This window comes from Callospermophilus lateralis, chromosome 4, assembly GCF_048772815.1.
Source record: "Callospermophilus lateralis isolate mCalLat2 chromosome 4, mCalLat2.hap1, whole genome shotgun sequence".
Classification (NCBI taxonomy): Eukaryota; Metazoa; Chordata; class Mammalia; order Rodentia; family Sciuridae; genus Callospermophilus; species Callospermophilus lateralis.
The window spans coordinates 73,775,637-73,797,768 of NC_135308.1; the positions used below are offsets into that span (position 1 = coordinate 73,775,637).

At 36.0% G+C, this 22,132-nt stretch overlaps 1 pseudogene; it reads left to right on the forward strand.

The window, feature by feature from the left end:
• Positions 1-3,378, forward strand: part of LOC143641632 (thyroid receptor-interacting protein 11-like) — a 4,234-nt pseudogene extending 856 nt beyond the window's left edge.
• Positions 3,379-22,132: the final 18,754 nt, after the last annotated feature.

Genomic DNA, 22,132 nt, shown 5'->3' on the forward strand with positions numbered 1-22,132 from the left:
CCTCATCAGCTGTATCTCCAAAGTTACTGAGGATAAGGTTCTCAATGATTTAGAGGATGTAGAAGCAGGTTTACCTAATTATTGGAGAAAGAACCTTGAAGATACCAAATGGATGATCAGATATGACAATGAAAGACTTAAAAACTATTGTACTGATCTGGAAGAAAGGTATGCAGCATCAGAGCTACAGATCCAACATCAATCTGCAAATTACAGGAATGACCTGGAAAAGAAAGCAGAAACCAGGCCACTTAAAGCAAGACAGTTTGCCTAGAAGATGAGTTGTCCACACTGCAGTCAGTAGATTCAGGAGCAGGTGGTGTACCAGCAACACTGCCTCATCTTCATTCGGTAATGAGATCAGTCATTTTTCAGCTTTTCCCACTGATGAAATGGACTTCAGTGACATCATTTCATCCCAACAAGAAATCAACAGACTGTCTATTGAAGTTTCAAGACTTAAATCTCAAGTTAGCCATTGGAGGGATATAGCTCAGGCAAAGGGAACACATAATTCTGATCAAAGTGAAATCTGCAAACTACAAAATACTATTAAGGTACTTGAACAAAACCAAAGTCAAGACCTTGATCATCATCAAGAGGAAATGTCAGTTTTGCAGAATGCACATCAAAAGAAACTGCAGAGATAAGTTGCCAGTATCGAGAGAAATTAAAGACTATATGGAAAGGATTGAAAAACTTGAAAATCAGTTTTAGGTGACTCAGGAGTTACAGTAACTGATGAGTCTAAAATCGGTGAAATGGAAAAAAAAACTATTCAGGTTCTACAAACTGAAAAAGTAGAGTCTGTGACAAAGATGGGAGAACATAAGGATCAAATAAAAGACATTATTAAAAAATTATCTTTGGCAGAAAATGTCAGAGATGCCTTGAAGAGGGAAAAAGAGCAGCTTAGTGTGGAAATGTGACAAATAATTGAACAGTGTGAAAACTTGAAACTGGAATGTAGTTAATTGCAGCCTTCTGTGATGGAACAGAAAGATGAGGAATTTAAGAATTTGCAGAAAACCTTTGAATAAATAAAAGCCCAGTTGCAAGGAGACACAGTACTCCAGCAGACAATTCTGATAGTTTTCAAGAAACAAAATTTAAAAGCCTTCCTATAGAAAATGGTAGTGAAGAACACAACTGGTGTAATTATGAAACTGAAAAATAAATGAAAGGAATCCAAGAATGAGAACTTGATGTTCAACTTCTAAATGAAAAGAATATATCTTTAACCAAACAGACTGATCAGTTGTCCAAAGATGAAGCTGGCAAACTCAAGTTATCAAGCAGAAAGGTACAAGCTCCTCAGGCTAAAATTTATTCAGGAAAACTTGATATGAGTACACCCCAGCTCTTATCTGCATCATCACTTACCTCCCAGTCCTCAGAGGACAAAGAGCTGAGACAATCACTGCAAGAAAGAGATGCCACCATTAGGATGCTCCAGGAAAGTAACCACAGGTTGTCTGATGCAACTGCTGCCACCTCCGAGAGAAAAAAGAAAGAACATAAACAATCAGATTCCAAAATTAAACAGCTCAAGGAAAAACAAGATCTGTTACAAAATTTACTGAAAGAATAAAACCTCTATCCAAGCCAAAAGTGATCAGTTACTTTCTTCAAATGCAAAGTTCACTAACAAAGAGAATGAAAATGAGTTGTTGAGGCAAGCAATAACTAACCTCAAGGAGAGAATATTAATTTTAGAAATGGACATTTCTCAACTAAAAGGGAAAACTGAAAAAATAATAGAAACATCCAAAGAAAAGGAAATGGAGAATCAAGCATTACAAGAGATGAACATGAAGTTCTCTGTGATGCTGCAAGAACAACAGTTGGAGTACCATTCAATGAAGGAGCAAATTTTACAAGAAAAAGAACAGGCTGGGGAATTAAATTGGCTTTTAAATGCAGTTGAATCCACGCAGGAGAAGACCATTCTATGTCAGCAGGAGACAGACCAACTCACCTTGTCCCTAAAGAACCAACCGATGGAAAAGAGTACCCTCCAGCAAGAGGTTCAACACTTACATGACAAAGAATTACTCTTTTTTTTAAAGAGAGAGAGAGAGGTAGAGAGAGAGAATATTAATATTTATTTTTTAGTTATCAGCGGGCACAACATCTTTGTTTTATGTGGTGCTGAGGATCGAACCCGGGCTGCACACATGTCAGGCGAGCGCGCTACCGCTTGAGCCACATACCCAGCCCCAAAGAATTACTCTTAAATCAAGAGGTACAAAGACTGGGGAGCCATCTTTTAGAATCATAAGATTCTTACACCCGGGAAATTTAGGTTGCAGAGAAGAGAGAGATGAACCTGAGAGAAAAAGACACACTATTGGAGGAAAAGCTACTTTCCTCTTCTAATGCAACTCATCAAGCCTGTGTGCAGACAGAGTGCCTGCAAAAGCAGGTGCATTTACTCTCCCAAGAGAGGGATGAGAATGCACTGAAGCTTTTGCTCTACCAAGAATAAGTAAAGCAGTATGCCAACCTGCCAATGGTTCTAGAGCATTGCCAACAAGAAGAAAAAACTATGTATTTGGCTGAATTAGAAAAGGAAAGACAATATATAACCGAATGGAAGGAAAAGGCAGAAAATCTAGAGAGGTATCATTATTACAGGAACATTTGGATGAAGTCAACGGTGTGTTGGATTCAGCAACCAGACTTACACAACAGTTACATCTAAAGGAAGAACAGATTGAAGGACTTAAAAAGCACAATGAACTCCAACAAGAAATGTTGAATAATGCACAAAAGAAATTGATGAACGTGGAAAATGGCACAGAAAAAAGTGTACAAAACCCTAATGAGAAATCTGTTCATTGGGCATTTCCATACATCGAAAAGTAAGTGTCATGAAGAGTTACAGTTACTGCGAAGCATCCTGGACATTCAAAAGGAGAAAATGGAGCAGTTGTTGAATGGAGATGATGGTGACGTTACTAAGTGGATGAAGGGTTGGCTTGGAGAAGGATAAAAAAATGTCCCCAGCACATCTTTGAGACCAAATGAGTAATCTCTGCTTAATAGTTCTTTTCTAGAACTTTTTGTTAAATTTCTGGAAACAAAATCTCCTTCATCTGTTCCACCACCAAAACTTTCTACTCATGCCATGAGATATCTAGACAACAGAGAAAGGAGAAAGGAAGTGAGAATGTACCAAGAAGTTTGAAAGATGCAGCAGAATTCAGAGCTGGTAAAAGAGTGGCTGTGAATCTGTTCTTGGCACCACATTCTGCGTCAGTGCAACTGATTAGCCTAGCTGGACTTGGACCTGGTGGACCTGAGAATCCCCATTTGAATCCAGTGTCCCCTGACAATAGCGCCAGGGTTGTATCAAAGGACTTTTTAAAGCAATAGGTGATTCTCAAAGCAGATATGATTTAGCAGTTTAAAGAAGCCATAAACAATTTGAACTATTTACGGAATGGCCTTTTTTTGAAGAGAAGTTGTGTATTTGCAGAGAAAAAGAAAAAGAAAAAAGTGATATATAGAGCTACCAGGTGTTTTGACTCCCCGCCCCCTTTTTGTATGGTTTTTTTTTTTTTTTTTTTTGCTGTAGCACTTATTAAAATTTTATTTGTGTTTGTTTGCTGTAGCTTTTTTATATAAAATTTTGTTCCTCTGCTATCAGGTAATCAACAGCAAAAATAACTATAGCTTCAACCTTTTTTATAATTATATTTGTTTAATTTAATTATATTAATATAAAAATGATTCATTTATATTTCTGAAAAGAAGAAAAATTCAACCCATACGAAAAAGATATATATACCTCAGAATTTGGGCTATAAGCAAACAAAATATGATGTAGTAAAGTTGTGAATTCTTTAGTTTATAAAAGAAAACACTGTATAACTACTAAAAGAAAATTACAGTGGGAGGGCCTGAACATGAAGTTTAGTGCATAAATTCTAAGATTCTTTTAATTCAAATGTTATGACACCTATCCCTTTTACTTATCTTCATTCTATTAAAAAAGTTACTTGACATTCATTCCCTTTTCCAGATGTTAAATATGTCAATAAGGAAGATGACTTTTGTCAATGAAACCAAAAGTATAATCACATGCATCCTTTTTAATTTGTAAGAATGCATCATTAAATGTCTGGACTGTTTACATACTTTTTTGGGACCTACAGTAATGGTTATAAACATATTTAAAAAAAATTGATCAAAAACAAAGTGGGAAGATGAACAAAATAATACAAAGTTTTGAAAGATGAAAAAGTTAAAAAAGGAGTAGTTAAAATTTTTTTATCTTTGTAAATTAAGATAAAAGATAAACCAAAATTTTCTAGCTTATGTCAGGTAATATCAGAGAACTGAAAAAGCAGATTATACAGCAAATGCTTCTCTGACACTTGAAATTTCTAAAACCATTGAGAATATTTTATTAAAACTAATTAAAATTTAATATAAATTAAATTATTTTAAATAAGTCAAATTATAAACTTATGAATTAATTTCATTAATTTAAATTATTTTATTAATTTTACTGACTAATTAATTTTGTTAATTAATTTTGTCTCTAAATTTAATAAATTAATTTACATTGAATTTTGATTTATATTTAAAATTTTATTGGATTTTCAAAAAATTAGTTTAGTAAAGTTAATTTAAACCTAATTATTTAATATTATAAAGTTTGAAAGGAATTTTAATGAAATTCAATTAATTTCGATAAAATGTTCTGAATGGTTTTAGAAATTGCATATGTCAGAAAAGAATTTGCTATGTAATCTACTTTTTTCCTCTGATTTCACCTAACCTGAGCAGGAAACTTTTGATTTATCTTTTATCTTAAATTACCAAAATAAATAGTGAAGACAAAATACATAGTGGCTATATTGATCAGCTTTTTCTTTCAATTTTAAAATTTCTCTCAGTTTTAGCTTCTTTTTTCATTTGAATTTCAAGCTCCTTTAGGATAGGAACATGTGATGTCATCTTTTAAACCTCAAGCAATTTACACGTAGAAAAGAAAATATCACTCATGGCTTCTTTGTGTAGTGCACAAAGTAGACCTGAAGCAAATATGAATCATCTTAGAGTAATTTGTATCAAAAGGCTGAGAACAAGATTTCCAACACCAGTCTCCTACAACTCTGAGTATGTGGCTCTAGGAATTTCATCATGCATATAGGTTGATGTGACAACCACCACAACAGGCACCAGACATACTTGCATCCTAAGGATCAGTGATAACACCTCCTTGCACCAGCACCAGCTGTTCAGAATTTAAGAAATTTTTACCAGCCCATTATTAAAAAAATCCTGACTTAAAGCTTAAGTGTATGAAGATGTTCATATTTATACTTTGAAGTTGTAAATTGAAGAGCTTTTTCTTGCAGAATTTGTCAATGTAACTATGCCTTAGAAAGAGAAACATTTGTATAGCAAGAAAACATGAAAACAAGTCGAGTTCAAAAATGTGAAGAGCTCTGGCTCCAACTAGAGTAAAATTTGATTATCAATTTTGCTGTGATTACTGTGTATTTCTAATGTATTTGGGAGACTCGAAGTTTTGATTATTGTTTGGTGGTTAAAACTTGTTTTTCCAAAAAATTAACAAGCCACACTCCTTCACACAGTGTCACCTTTCTTTTTAGCTAACTTATTTAAATTGCCATTCTTCCATACACTGTTAAAAATGTACCCATAACAGTTCATATGAGAAATGTTCAACTGCCTCCTGAGCTCTGCCCAGTTGGCATCATAGATGCTCCTCTACTTAAGCACACCATAAATGAAAACATCTCAAATTGAAAATGCATGCACCATACCACATGCCTAGAAGCACAGTGCTCTGCAGTGTGCTGCTTCCTACCCCTGATGATCCTGTCACTGATGGGGAGCTGCCACTCAATGCTGCTGCCCCCACCAAGAAGGTGTTGTGCTGTATATTGCTAGCCTAGGACAAAGAAAAATCCAAAATCTAAAGTACGGATTCTACTGGACATGTCCTACATTTGAACTAACCAGACATTGAAAAATATTATTTTTAAAAAAAGCATTTTTAGCTATGGTTATAATTAAATTTGAGCCTTTCTCTATTTTCCAGCTTATTTAGCTATCTCCTATAAGGTTGTAAGAGTTATCCTAATTACATTCACATTACATAAGAAATTTAGAGATTTACAACTCTGTGTATGTAGTTCTCTGTGATTTCATCATGCATATAGGTTGAAGTGACCACCATCACCAGAGCCACAAGACACACTTGCAACCTAAGGATCACTAAAATCACTTCATTGCACCAGCTCCAGCTGTTTGCAACTTAAGAATAAGAGTATTTCTTTAATTTTCGTAAAATATCCTGACTGATGTTTAATTGTGTGAGGATATTCATATTTATACTTTGAAGTTGTACATTGAAGAGCTTTTTCTTGTAGATCTTTTCAATGTATATGCCTTAGAAAGAAAAACCTTTTTTTTTTCTTTTTATGCTATGCCATATTTCTTGACTGTTTTGCTCATGGCTTCATACTATTTACACTATGTGATCTACATTCTTTTCAAAATTATGTCTTCATATCTGAGGTCCTTTATATCTGAGGTCATTTCTCATTGTCTGGGGTCCTGTCTTCCAAATTGTCTAATTTGCTGGTGATGCTTTCAATTGAACTGTTTAAATTTGGATTATTGTTTCTTTCATTTCAAGGATTTCTTTCTTTCTCTCTCTCTCTTTTTTGAATCTCTATCTCCCTACTGAAGTAATCTTTTGCTTCCAATATTTGTTTTGTTTATTTAGCTATTTGTCAAAATGATCTTTTGCTTCCAGTATTTGGTCTTTTATATTATCCTTTAATTTGCAGAACATTTAAATTATGTACATTCTGAACTGTTTCTGTCATATCTTCTGTTGTGCTGGCCATGGATTCTAATAATGTTGTATCTTGATTTGTTTCAGGCCCTTTCTTTCCTTGTCTTTTCATATTGCTTGTGTGTTCTCCCTTCTAGGTATCCGTGGATCCTAGGCATTATTGTTTTTACCCTATAGGCTTACAGTGCTCCTTAGGGATCACCTCCTTTGAGGTGAAGGACAATGTTATCAGATCTCAATATAAACCATATACTCCCTAAAAATCAATGTTTGCTAATAAGATGTTTACCTTTGGTCACAATGTACAGATATTGTGAATTCAATTATTATCTACAATATAGTCAGTAGGTTTGTAAAAGTGTTTACAGCTACAAAGGAGCAGATGAAGAGTAAAGATGATATGCTGAGGAAGTAGGAAGTGAGAATATAGAGTTGTTATGTCTTAGGAAGTGTAAAAGAGAAATATAAAGAGGAAGATTAGTAGCAGGAGAAAGGGGAGGAAATACATTTGGGCAAACAAGTAACTGGGAAGACAAGAGAGTACATAAAACAAACACACACATATATATAAAGAAAAATAAAAAAATGTTAAAGTAGCAGAAATGGTGGGAAAAAAGTAAAAGAAATAACTAAGAATAAAAAGAGTGTACAACTCCACTGTGACATACTATTCAGGAGTCCCCAACCTCAAAGTCCTAATTCATGCAAAGTACTTGGTTTTACATATGTTGGGGATGTGAGGTGGGGAGAGGGAAAAAAATCTTGAAGGAAGACACAGAGATTGTTTTGGTTGGAAATCGGTATCTTTCCTGCTTCCCTTCTCATCCAATAGGTGGAGTCATCTGTTGTTAGCTGGTATCTCTGCCCTCAGGATGGTGAAGGTAACCAGGATGCCACTGTGCCAGATTAGCAGCTGCTGGGGAGAGGGGGAGTTAGAAACTAGACACCTGGAAGGTAGTGATGAAGGTGACCCAAGATGGAGGCTCTTGCTTTCAGAAGTAGGGTGTTGAATATAGATTCAAAAATTCTCAATAAAATTCTGGCAAATTGAATACAAAAACATATCAAAAAGATAGTGCACCATGATCTTGTAGGGTTTATTCCAGGGATGCAAGGTTGGTTCAACATACAGAAATCAATAAATGTAATTCATCACATCAATAGTCTTAAAGATAAGAATCATAGGATGTTCTCAATAGATACAGAGAAGGCATTTGAAAAAATGCACCTCTTCATGGTTGAAAATGCTAGAAAAACTAGGGATATCAGGAACATACCCCAACATTGTAAAGAGAATCTATGCTAAGCCCCAGGCCAACATCATTCTAAATGGAGAAAAATTGAAAGTGTTCCCTCTAATTACTGGAATAAGACAGGGATTCCCTCTTTCACTACTTTTAATGTACTTCTTAAAAGTAGCCATAGCAATTTGATGAAAGAAATTTAAAGAGAATTTTAAAGTCTGCATTTTTTACAGACAATATGATTGTATACCTAGAAGACCCAAAACATTCCACCAGAAATATGCAACTTGTAAATGAATTCAGCAAAGTAGCTGGATATAAAATCAACACCATAAATTAAAGGCATTTCTATACATCAGTGACAAATTCTCAGAAAGCAAAACTAGATAAAACATCACATTTACAATAGCTTCCAAAAAAACCAAAACCAAACCAAACCAAACAAACAACTAAAAAAGCAAAAAAGCAACCTTGGGAATCAACTGAATGAAAAACGTGAAAGACTTCCACAATAAAAACTATAGTATTCCAAAAAAAAAAAAAAAAAAAAAAAAAGAAGAGACTACCTTATGAGGTGACACAGATATACCCACACAGGCTGCATGGAACCCAAGCTCAAAGTAGGCCCGGCTCCACCCCTCCATTGGCAGGTACCAATTGGAGCCCAGCCTCTGGCACAGGACCACCTCTTCAGACCAACAGACTACCATGGGAGCCCAGGCCTGGCCCAGATCCACCCATGCCAACTTACACAGAACCCAGATCCAAAGTTTGCTCCACCATGCACCTGGGAGCCTAAACCTAACTGTCTTAAGACACTGCAGTCATCTCCATAGCTTTCCCCACACAGTAGCCACTACTTTTTACAACAGACATGGCCTAGAATCAGCTGAATCTCTGAGCAGGCATCCCAAAGAGAGTGTGGGGCCCACCCTTTTAGCCCCATCTCTGTAAGACATTGTTTCCATCTTGGGGCACTTCAACTATTATCTCAAGTTACACTGTCTAGATGCAGTAGCATACATTGAGAGATACCAGCAGGGTCTGGAAGCCCAACATCAAGATGAGGTACAGACAATATGCACGGGTACTACAAGAATATATTGTAGAAATTGTAATATCTCAGATCCACAATGCAAGAAAGGAAGACATATAGACAACATTAAAAAAAAAAGGGAGGAAAGTGCCCCTAACAAACCAGGATACTAATAAAACAAAGCCCATGAACAATGGGTGATGAAATCTCAGAGAAGTTGTTCAGAAGGTTCATAATTAAAATGATCAATGAATTAATGAATGACCTAAGTGAGCAAATACAGGCAAAATTTGTTCATTCCAACAAAGAGATAAGAGAGCAAATACAAATAGCAAAATATTATTTCAAAAAAGCGATAGATACTCTGAAAAAAAAACAGTCAGAAGTCCTTGGAAAGAAGGATACAATAAACCAAATATAAAACTCAGTATAAAACATAAGCAAAAGATTAGATCACTTGGAAGAAAGAACATCAGATACTGAAGACAATGTATATAATCTGGAAAATAAACTTGATCACACAGTGCAGATAGTAAGAAACCATGAACAGAACATCCAAGAATTATTGGACAACATCAAAAGACCAAATCTAAGAGTTACTGGGATAGAGAAAGGTACAGAGTTTCAAACCAAAGGAATGCAAAATTTCTTCAATGAGATAATATCAGATAATTTCCTAAGCATAAAGAACAAATTGCAAAATCAAATACAAGAGGCTTACAGGACAGCAAATGTACAAAATTACAACAGATCTACATCAAGGCACATTATGATGAAAATGCCTAGCATACAGAATAAGAATAGAATCTTAAAAGCTGCAAGAGAGAGGAATCAGATCCCATATAGAGGGAGACCCATTTGTATCTCAGCAGATTTTTCAACCCAGACCCTCAAAGCTAGGAAATCTTGCAACAACAAATACCAAGAAAAGAGATGCCAACCAAGAATCTTATATCCAGCAAATCTAAGCTTTAGATGTGATGATGAAATTAAAACCTTTCATGATAAATGAAAGCTAAAAGAATTTCAACTAGAAAGCCTGCACTACAGAACATCCTCCACAAAATATTCCAAGAAAATGAAATAAAAAAAACAAATGATGGAAATCAGGAGAGGGAGGTATTACACTCATACACTGCTGGTGAGACTGCAAATTGGTATAGCCAATATTGAAAGCAGTATGAAGATTCCTTGGAAAACTTGGAATGGAACCACCATTTGACCCAGCTATTCTATTTCTGGGTCTTTACCTAAAGGACTTAAAACAGCATAGTACAGGGACACAGCCATGTCAATGTTTATAGCAGCACAAGTCACAATAGCTAAACTGTGGAACCAATCTAGATGTCCTTCAGTAGATGAATGGATAGGGAAACGTTGTTATATATACACAATGGAATATTACTCAGCATGAAAAGAGAAAAAAATCATGGCATTTGCAGGTAAATGAATGGAGTTAGAGAAGATAATATTAAGTGAAATTAGCCAATTCTAAAATAACAAATGTTTAATATTTTCTCTGATATAAGGAGGCTAATTCATAGTGGGTTAGGGAGGGGGAGCATAAAAGGAATAAACTAACTCTAGATAGAGCAGATGAGTGGGAGGGGAAGGGGAAATAGCATGGGGTTACAAATGATGGTAGAACATGATGGACATTATTATCTAAAATACATGTATGAAGACACAAATTGGTGTGAATATGCCTTGTATACAACCAGAGATATATAAAAACATGCTCAATATGTGGAATAAGAATTGTGATGCATTCCACTGTCATATATAAATTAAAAAGTAATTTAAAAAAGAAAGTTCAATTAGAAAATATTTTAAAAAAGAAAGAAGGAAGAACTTAAAAGATGAAAAGTTCTACCTTGCTCTTGGATAGGAAGAATTAATATTGTCAAAATGACCATACCACAAAAAGCACTATACAGGTTCTATGGCATCCCAACCAAAATCCCAATGATGTTCCACAGAAATAAAAACAAGCAGTCATGAAATTCAACTAGAAAAATGAGAGACCCATAATTGCCAAAGCAATCCTTAGCAACAAGAGTGAATCTGGTAGCATTACTATTTCAGTCCTTAAACTATACTACAGAGCAATAGAAACAAAACAGCATAGTATTGGCACCAAAATAGACTTGTAGACCAATGGTAAAGAATAGAGCACACAGAGACTAACACAAATAATTACAGTAAGCTTATATTAGACAAAGGCACCAAAACCTACATTGGAGAAAATATAACCTCTTCAACAAATGGTGCTGGGAAAACTGGAAATCCAAATGGAACAAAATGAAATTAAGCCACTATCTCTCACCATGCACAAAACTTAACTCAAAATGGATCAAGGATCTAGGAATTAAACCAGAGACCTTGTGCCTAATGGAAGAAAAAGTAGGCCAAAATCTCCATCATGTGGGATTAGGCCCCAACTTCCTTAATAAGACTCCTATAGCATAAGAATTAAAATCAAGAATCAAGAAATGAGATGGATTCAATCCAAAAGGCTTCTTCTCAGCCAAAAAAAAAAAATCAGTGAGGGAATAGAGAGCATACAGAATGGGAGCAAATCTTTACCATAAGCAGATCAGATAGAGCACTGATATATGAAGCACTCAAAAAACTTAACTCAAAAAAAAAATAACCCAATAAATGACTGGGTCAACAATTCTTCTGAACACTTCTCAGAAGAGTATATACAATCAATTAATAAATATATGAAAAAATGTTGAACATCTCTAACAATTAGAGAAATGAAAATCAAAACTACTCTAAGATACCATCTCTCCCCAGTCAGAATGGCAGCTATCAAGAATACAAACAACAATAAGTTTGGCAAAGATGTGGGAAAAACGCTCACTCTTGCATTGCTGGCGGGACTGCAAATTGGTGCAGCCAATCTGGAAAGCAGTATGAAGATTCCTATGAAAACCATTTGACCCAGCTATCCCACTCCTGGGTCTACACACAAAGGGCTTAAAAACAGCATACTACAGGGAAACAGCCATATCAATGTTTATAGCAGCACAATTCACAATAGCTAAACTATGGAGCCAACCTAGATGCCCTTCAGTAGATAAATAGATTAAAAAATGTGGCATATATACACAATGGAATATTACTTAGCATTAAAAGAGAATAAAATCATGGAGTTGCACGTAATAAGTACTTTTTAAAAATATAGGAGTGGAAGTTACTTTATGAAGTCCAATGACACTAATAAATTTATTGTTTATTTCTGCAAAACTACTCTAAGTATGCTCAGAAAATTAATGAATGGTATCAATAAAAAGTGTAGTATTTATAGATTTACTTAGTATCACATTATTGATTTTTTTCATATGTACTCCTGTGGGAAAAATTAGTCTGGAAGAGGCAAGATTAAAGTGGTAGGATGCCACAGAGTGTATACCCCTACTGTCTAATGTGTCTGTCCACTATTAATCAAGCAACTCTGGGCTATGTTTCATGGTTCAACTCACAGACAAGTAAACTCTCTGCAAGACAACACTATTTGTGTTAGAATTTGTGACATGGAATGCAAAAGGACAAAGTTATTTCAATTCATTGATTGTTCTACTAAATCATACATGGCACACTTATGTAAATTTAACTTAAGTAAATAGAAGAATATTGGTATTTCAGGATTAAACTCCTTTCTATAGAGGTTTCCTCTCCCTGGAATTCTTTCTTAGCCTTCTTCTCCTAGAGAAATCCCTAAACAGTAAGACTTCCATCAGCGTTCCCTGCTTGGATGCTATGCTTCCCTCTCAGTACTCCGTTCTGCTGTCTCACTGGCCTGCTAAAGTGTTCCTATCCTTCCTATCCCTGTCTGCTCCCTGAACCCTTAACACCTTTAGTTGAAGAGCCAGCTTGTCTCTGCCATGGTAATTATCTAGTTAGTGCCTGGTGTTCAGGATCTGCTAAAAGAAATTGCTTAAAATTTTACTTTTAATAATATTTCAAATAATCAGAGAAAATATATCCAGAAAAATAATTTTATTATTATCACAACTGTAGTGCAAAAAACTTAAAATGTGAATATTTAATCATTGGTTTATTTATTCTATGAGAACATTTAAATATTTGCAGTATTTTAAAAAATTATACTTTAGAAGAGAATTGCTTTCATTTTCTCATAAGTATATAGAAAATTTGGAAATGAAAAAATAGTATTTAAGTTCTATTGTCCACAATATCTTCTGTTGAAATTAGAATGTTGTCTCCTATTCCTTCTTTGAAGTTCAATCAATGACACCCTTGACCTTGATAAGCTTTGAAGAGAACTCATACTTTAGAGGTCTCAGTGGTGGTATTGCTGCATTTGTATTAAATAACAAATATATCTGATGGATTTTTCAACCATCTAAGTGATAATGTTGCCTCTAATCAAAAGCTGTTATAGATGGTCTTTTTCCATGAGATCTAACTTTATGTTGCAGGCATACATTGGTCTATTTGCTTTTCAGGGCAGCTGGTTATTGGGTTGATGCAAGTACACCAAGTACCCAGAGAATATTTATGGCCTGATATAGTAAACTCAGATCATTGGACAACAATCCTTCTTGCATGTCAGTCTTTTCAGGTAGCTTCAATTTCCCACTCCAGAAAGTACATTCTTTAAAAGTTATTTAATGAGGACCTGCTAGTGATAAACACTATCATGTGTATTGGAAAAAGTGCCACTGTCTTAAAATGTAGCCTCCCTGGAAAGAAAATGCTGAGTTATTATTTATTGCCTTTAGATCCTTAATAATACTTAAAGCAGAAACTGTAAATAATAAGGACATGTCTATTTTAATACTACTGTCTTTGCAGGTTGATGCACTTACTCCTTTGTGGTCAGTTTTTATTTGCTCCTCAGTTTTGAAAATATGTTTTTCTACATGTGTCCAGTTGTATATAAGAATCACTGTTTTTATTTTTGATAAATCTGTTTCTAGTATGTCTTAAGAACATTTTTCTGTTATGGTATAGAGATATAGTACATATGCAATACTGTGTCTTGCTTTTTTGTAATCCCTTAGTATATCACAAACATGCTCTGCATTCATATTTTTACTACTATTATTTTATTGTCTTCTGTATCTTTTTATGTTATTGGCTCTTATTGAAAATCCATCTTCTCTATCTCTGACCCCCCAAGTCTTTCCTGTTCTCTGAAGCTGAGCCTACATAATTTTTCTTCCACAGAGTCTCCCTTGATCATTTCAATCAGATAAAATGAAATAAGGCAGGAAGAGATAAAAGACATATTGTAGGCTCAGAATGACAACATTAAAGAAGGCATAGAATTCAGAAAAGGCATCATAACCAAAATGACCTCTGAGTGAAAAAATCTTCAAGAATGGGTCATCCTACCCTAGAATTGCTCTGCCCTGTCAACATTCTCACTTAAATATAAGGCTCCAGGATGATGGATCACTGGTAGAATACTTATCCTGCATGTGTTAGGCCTTAGGTATCATATCTGGTACCACGTACAAACACAAAAGTCCCAATTGAAGATACTAATTAAAGTGTAGTCTAGCTAACCAAAGCATCGCACATAAAAGGATTCATTAGCTCCTAGAACTTAAGCAAACCACTCAACTAATGCAGCCTAAGGTTACTTTAACTTTTTTATTTTTTAAAAAGCATGTCAAAACATTGTCTTATTTTAAGGACAGCATATTCTGATCATTTTGATATCATTTATGATATTAGCAAATTTTATGAATCAGCACTGAAATTTATGAGACTAATTCCAGCTTCCTCAACTATAATGTGAGGATAGCAATACTGCCTTCAGGAAGTAGTCATGAGAATTTAATGAAATAAGACATAGGAAGCACTAGGCATAATACCTGAAAGAGTATGCTACTTTTATTATTATTTTCATATTTAGTACATATACCTAAAATAAAATTTATGAAATACCAAAAATACAACTTGAAGTCTAATTAGAGAAGATTCAGACATGAAAATGTAAGTGCCAATGAAAACCCAAGGCACATATGGTGGCCAAATAGGCAGAATAGATGATGAGTACTTTGAAGAAAGGAGTTCAGAAAGCTTCTTGTGGAAGATTCTGGAATAATGGAGGAATTTGAATGCAAAAGCAAAAGAAAGAAAGAAAGAAAGAAAGAAAGAAAGAAAGAAAGAAAGAAAGAAAGAAAGAAAGAAAGAAAGAAAGAAAGAAAAAGGAAGGAAGGAAGGAAGGAAGGAAGGAAGGAAGGAAGGAGTTACTTCACATTTGCAAGCAGGTTCCCAACATAATATTTATTTTTATTCTTTGAAGAACATAACTATAGTCCTTCCTTTCTGCCAGGCATTAATCTAATGCTTTGTAGAGTTTAATTTGTTTAATTCTCAAATAGATTTCAAGTATGTACTGTTGCTATCTCCACTTTACAATAGGAAAACTAAGGCTCAAAAAGTTAACGAACTTGTCCATGTCAGACAGCTAGTAGTTGGTAAAGCTAAGATTTAAAACTGGCAGATTGGTTCTGGAGTCTATGTTTGAACCAGTATGCTATGCTTCCCTATCAGGCAAGCAAAATTTAAAAGGATTCAGCTGGTGAGGATATGATATGTAGAGAGGGAAAAATTGGAGCAGAAGACCTACTAGAAAGATAATGCAGTAATCTAGTATAGGGTATTGATGGTTTTATATTAGATATAGGTAACAGGAATGAAAAAATGAAAAAAAAAATACAAGTATTTTAGTTATGTAAGAGTGAGACCAAGAAAGAAAAGTTTGCTCATGTTCATATAATTCATCACACTTTTCCACGTATTTCCAGAAAATGTTTGCTCTTTCTACATTCAGATTTGTTTCACAGACCATGTTTTCACAGAATATGCCAATTCATTTTCATCCATTACCTGTTTTATTTCTCCAGCAGTTGGGTCTTTCACCATCTCAATGTTAAAAGATTGAACTGAGAGTCTTAAAGGGAAAATAAAAAGCAACTAACACCTACAATAAAAATAATAACAAACCCCTCCCCATAGCTTTATTCTGGCTCTAAGCCTTATAGGAAACAACATATCAGCACATTGAAACAAATCTTTAATAAGCAGAGGAAAAGTATACTAAAACCTGTATGTGGGACTGGAGTTGTGGCTCAGTGGTAGAATTCTGGCCTGGCATGTGTGAGACCCTGGGTTTGATGTTGGGCAAGAAGTATAAATTAATAATTAATTAAATAATTTTAAAAAGAAAGTCTGTATGTTCAGAGACATTGAGTTTTCAACTCTCAGAGTCTTTCATATTTCTATCTTGGGGAATATCTATTAGGTTTCCATGTTCATGCTTCACCCTCACCAATGAGTTCCTTTGCAGCTGCTGAAGGGAAGAAGGTGATTGCTATTTTGAATATAACTGTGATTTTACCAGCGATGGTTCCTTATGTGCAAATTAAGGGACAGACTAAATATGTTTTTATTTGATTTTTTAAACAACTTCCTAGAGAAAGGAAAGATGTTACAATGTTTCCTTCAAATTTTCTCCAAAACCCCCACAACTCATACTTAAACTGGGTTTCATGTCAAGGACACAAAAATTCATAGAAATACTTCTCATTTCTAGTTAAAAGTCATCTAATGCAATATCATTGAACCACATAAATATGTTCAAATTTTCAATATCTTTTTATAAATGTCTCCTATGACTTGGACATCTACATTTAAATAGAAAGCTACTTGTTCTTAGAGAATCCTCTGATTATAGGCTGTTTCCCCAAGGCATCTGTCTGAAATATGTGATCAGACAGATATCAATTTATGCTTTATTCATAGAAAAAAGAAAACCAATTTAGCCGAGGTGCACAAACTCATTAAATGATTTGTGCATCTAAGACCTATTTTTTCCATTCTTTATAACAACTGTACATATTATTCTAAGAATTATTGTTTATGAAAAAAATTTTCCCTAAGATTCTGAGATGCTGAAATGAGAAAGGATTTGTCAGTAGCCACTATCTGCTAGTATTGAGGGTTAATTCTCTACCTATCACTATGAATATGAAGGATTCCTCTGCAGAATTAGGTCTGCTTGGGTTTCCTGTGCTTGGCCGTTTCACTTCTTTCACATTGAGCTGCACAGGAGGTAAAAAATCTAAAGATCATTTTTTTAAAAGACTGCTTGTCATGTCTGACAGCACTTCTGATGGCAGGTGTCTATAGTAGACTTGAGTCCATTAAGGGGTTGGGCTCACCCCTCCAACTCCTTCCTGTAGGCTCTTTCTGCCTTATGTGTGCCTCGGCCCTCCTACTTGCAAAAGCATGCCTGGATTCACACCTTCCCTTCTCCAGACAAGCAGTCTCTGTGCCAATCTTTCACTGGAGAGCTGGCAGAACCTGAGGGTCCTCATAGAGCTTGGTCATTTGTAAGTTCACTTGGCCCTTGTAGCAGCTGGTGATTAGCATCAAAAGTGGTTTCACCAACCATCCTCACAGCTGCTACTTTCCTTTACTGAGGTTTCCAGGTGCAGTAAATTTTATCATAATCATATCCTTTGAGGTAGGCCTTATTCTCATTTCCCAATAAGGAAGCTGAGGCTTAGGGTCTAATATTAAGTGACTACTCCAAGTTCTACCAAAGAGCTGAACTTTTCAATGTGGCAGTTGGTTCCAAAGCCTTGCTGCCTTCTGCTTCCTGGCATCTAATTGCACCTCCAGCCAAATAATAAAACTATTTCCCAGAATCACCAGTAATTGCCCTTGACAAGTTTTTATTAAGGCTCTTTTTGCTCCCTGGAATGCATTCTTTCTCTTCCTCAACCCAGATGACACTATCTTTTTCACTCTGGAATCACATGTGAGCTCCAGAGGTCATGATCAGTGACATCAACATCTGTGTCACATGCTTGCAGCATTAGTGGACCCTCTGTAAAGGCCCTCATTGGTTTGCATTGTGTGGAAGTCTTCCTTAGGTGTATTTGACTGAAACCTCTCCTGAGGCAGAAACAGAGCCTCCAATTCTGCTCAGTCAAACCTATATTTATGAAGATCCACCCTGCTCTGTGCTGCTTACAATGTAGTAGCGGATTAGTAAGCCAGGGGTGCTGATCTATAACTGGCTCAAAATCACAGCACATATTTTCTCTGTATAGATCAGCCTTGGCTACCTCTACATCATCCCATGTCAGGACCTCAAAGCAACCTCTATTTATGAACTGCATCATCTTTTCTTTACCTTATTTTGCCCTCTTATTTTTCCCTACTTTATTCTCTTCATAGGAGTTCTCACTTTCTGAAATTCTTAGATCCTTGTTTACATTAATTTGAGGTGCTTATATTCCAGTGGAGACAAACAAAAAATAAATATATGTTAGATGCTGATACATACTATGTTGAAAAACAGAGCAGGCCAAGAGAGATGATGATAAGGGGCCAATCAAGAAAAGAAACCTGAAGGAAATGAGCAAATTATATGTATGAGTATCTTAGAGAACAGCTTTCCAGGAAGAGGGAATAGCAAGTGCAAACACACTGAATCAGGAGGATGTGTACCCTGCTTGTACTCTATATGAGTGAGTGAGGATGAAAGCAGTAGAAATCAGGCAAAAGAGGTATTGGAGTAGCTGGTGAGATTGCTCAGTTATTTGGAGGCCTTGGTCAAGGATTATGGTCTTATATCTGAGTGATATGGGAAGTCACAATGTGTTTGACCAGAAAAGCATTAGCTATTCTTGAAAAGATCATTCTGGCAATTTAAGAAATGGGAGTAACTAAATGGTGTCCAGGAGCCAAGCCAGGATCAGTGGTACACCCTCCTGGGAGGCTATCCTAGGCTTTATTAGACATTTACTAATAAAGCAATGATCCACATTAAAAAGTTTAGCTCTTTGGTAGAACTTGGAGTAATCACTTAATATTATACCCTCAGCTTCAGCTTTCTCATTGGGAAAAGTATATGATTATGATACCTCAAAGTATATGATTATGATAAAATTTACTGTACCTGGAAATTTCAGTAAAGAGAAGTAGCAGCTGTGAGGATGGTTGGTGAAACCACTTTTGAAGCTAATCAATTCCTAACTGAGCTGGTCATAAATGAATCAAGTCCCTCAGTTAAATTAATGCTGGGTGGGGGATTGATTGCTGAGTAGGGAAGTACTGACCTCAGTATTCAAGCATATGATGGGAGTTGGATTAGATAACTCTCCATGTCTCCTCAAACTGGATACAATGTGGTTCTGGGAAATCAACTAAAAGGACTATTTGTTTCAGAGATGGAGAGTTGACCACCTGGGAGCATAAGGTGTTCAGTGGTGGAAATGTGGAGAGAGCTAGTCCTGAGTGAAGGAGGAGTCTGAGCCAAATTCCAAAGGTCTATGAGGAATCTGGCATGACCAGAAGAAAAAGGTGTACGAACGATGGGAAGAGAGATGAAGCTGGAAAGAGATGCATGATAACATAAGAGAGAAATCCCACATGGCATGATGATTCCCAAGAAACACTTGTTGAAGAAACAAGAGAGAGATTGTAGGAGCCAAAGAAGGAGGTTTGGACCACATGGTTCTTCTGAGCAGGTTTTTTCCCCTGACAACTTGGTCAGAAACTTCTTCAGGTCAGGGCTGTCCAATGTTCACTGTGCTCCTTGCCCTACTCCCCACTAAAAAAGCTATCTAGAAAAGGCTCCTTAACAACCAAAAACATAAATATAAGCTCCTGAGGGTGCAAGGGCCCTTTCCTTGGGGATGTTCCGTGAGGTCCCCCTATGAAGTTGGAAACAGACAATTCTGTGTTGGGACAATTCTTTGATGGAAGACAACCATGCTCATGTCATGTCACAAGATGGAGTCCCTTCTTTCCATCAAGTGTCACCCACTCCACAACCACCACTCCTGGAATTCCCAGGGCTCAGAACCTGGTGACCTCATCTTGAGGGAATAATGAGGCTGGGGTCTTCTGGGGACTCCCAAATGTGGAGCGAGGAGTGGGTGAGTTCATTCTTTCCAGAGCCATAGGTCTGATAACAAGCCTTGTACTGATGGTTTCATCAAGCCTCAAACTGATGGATTCCTCAAAGGAGGGCCTGGGCCTTCCTGGTTGTAAATACCCCTCCCATCTTTAGCGTGTAGGGCAATAGCCTTTGCAGGGATGGAGTGGTGGCTGCCTGCATGAAGTGCTAAGCAGTTAGGAGATAGACTCCACTAGAAAAGGGAGGACTCCTGGAATACACAGACCATGTTTTGCCCAAACACAAAAGATACATGGGAGTCCTTGTCAAGTGTGGAGATTTGGTTTCCTCAAATACAATGAGAACTAGAGGCTGACTTAGAAGAAATTCATTGAACCAGTACTTGTGGATTAGTTCAATTCCCTCCATCAAGTGTTAAACTCAAATGTGCAAGACCCTTTGCTAGGTCCCCTAAGGCACTGCCGTTCTATAGGATGGGAAGTACAATTGCCACAAGAGTGACAATAGCTGAGGGCACACAGCTATGGCAGTCCATGGTTGCTATGCCACTGGCCAAACAAGTCACCATGAGGCCAATGAACCACAGTACACTATGGGCTGAATGGCTGGCTGCTATCTGTGATATATTGATTTAAAATATTTTTAATAAGATGGACAGAATATCTTTATTTTCTTATGTGTGTGGAGGATCAAACCCAGTGTCTCACATGTGCAAGGCAAGCACTCAACCACTGAGCTATATCCTCAGCCTAATGTATTAATCTTAGGTGGTAATGCTAAGTGGTAGTGTCTGTATGTTATTTCCAATAAAAGCACACTGGAAAATGGCTATTCTAATTGTTCTTTTATTGATGAAGAGAGGTTCCAAGGGCACATATCATTATCTCCTTTGTTGGTATTATTGCTGCAGAGCCACTTTTCCCATTTATACCTGCTTGGCATTAAAGTTCTGGGTGTTTCCAACATAACCTGTGGGACTCCTTCTGTATTCACATCTTGTTAAAACATACTTGGTGAACGCTTTAGTGTGTGTAGAGTGTCATCAGCTTGGAATCTATATTTAAAGGAAAGACTGGTGAGCATCTCTTAAAATTATACAAAGAAATACATCCATAGAGTGCTTTTAAAATTTCCATGGCTGCCCTAAATTTGAGTCCCCTGTCACTCTACTATGTGAGAATATTAATAACTTGTATACTCTATGGAAATGGTCTTAAAAGGAGAGACAAAGTTAATTTTAAAGCTATTGGACCCCAAGTTTAAATATAAGTAAGCCTGATTCTGTCACATAAATTTTCTTCATTTACTTGAAAATCATATTTGATCTAAACTTTAAATGTAGATTGTTCACAGAGGTTGGGCCAGTTTTTGCCTATTTTGTGGAGTGGTATGTGTGTGTGTGTGTGTGTGTGTGTGTGTGTGTGTGTGTGTGTGTGTGAGAGAGAGAGAGAGAGAGAGAGAGAGAGAGAGAGAGAGATTCTCAGAAGTTAGTAAACATTTTTTTCTTTTTATTCATGTGTGTGACTTAAAGGGAATATATCTAGCAACTGCAAAGAAAACACTAGTCCTATCTATATGACCTCTAGCACTGGAGTTTAAGCCTTTTTTCTTTTATTTTCTTTAAAGGTAAGTGGAACCTTTTTTTTTGTCATTTGTAAACAAGATCGTATATTGTATGTCAAAATATAATACTGGACTAAATGGACCTTTCTTATTAGTACAGGTGCAGAGGTTCACTCTTCTCTCATCTTGCCCCATCTTCATCTTGCCCTCTTCAACCCTGAAGATGCCTAAAGCCCAAGATGTACAATCTTAACTTCTTCAGGCCCAATACACTGATTCTGAAGGTAGATTCTGGAACACATCTTTGTGCCCATTTTTGGTTAACCATTGTTTTCCAAGGAAAAAAATTCATAAACATACAGATCAAAGCAGATTTTTTTTTCTCTTCAGAAACAAGGGAGTAGGGATGGCTTAAGACACAGTGGAAAAGGAAATATTCTATTCAGATAAATTATAAATGGCTCTATTACTGATACGAAATAATGCTCAAACTGAGTCATGAATCCCTTGAATTCACTCCCTAA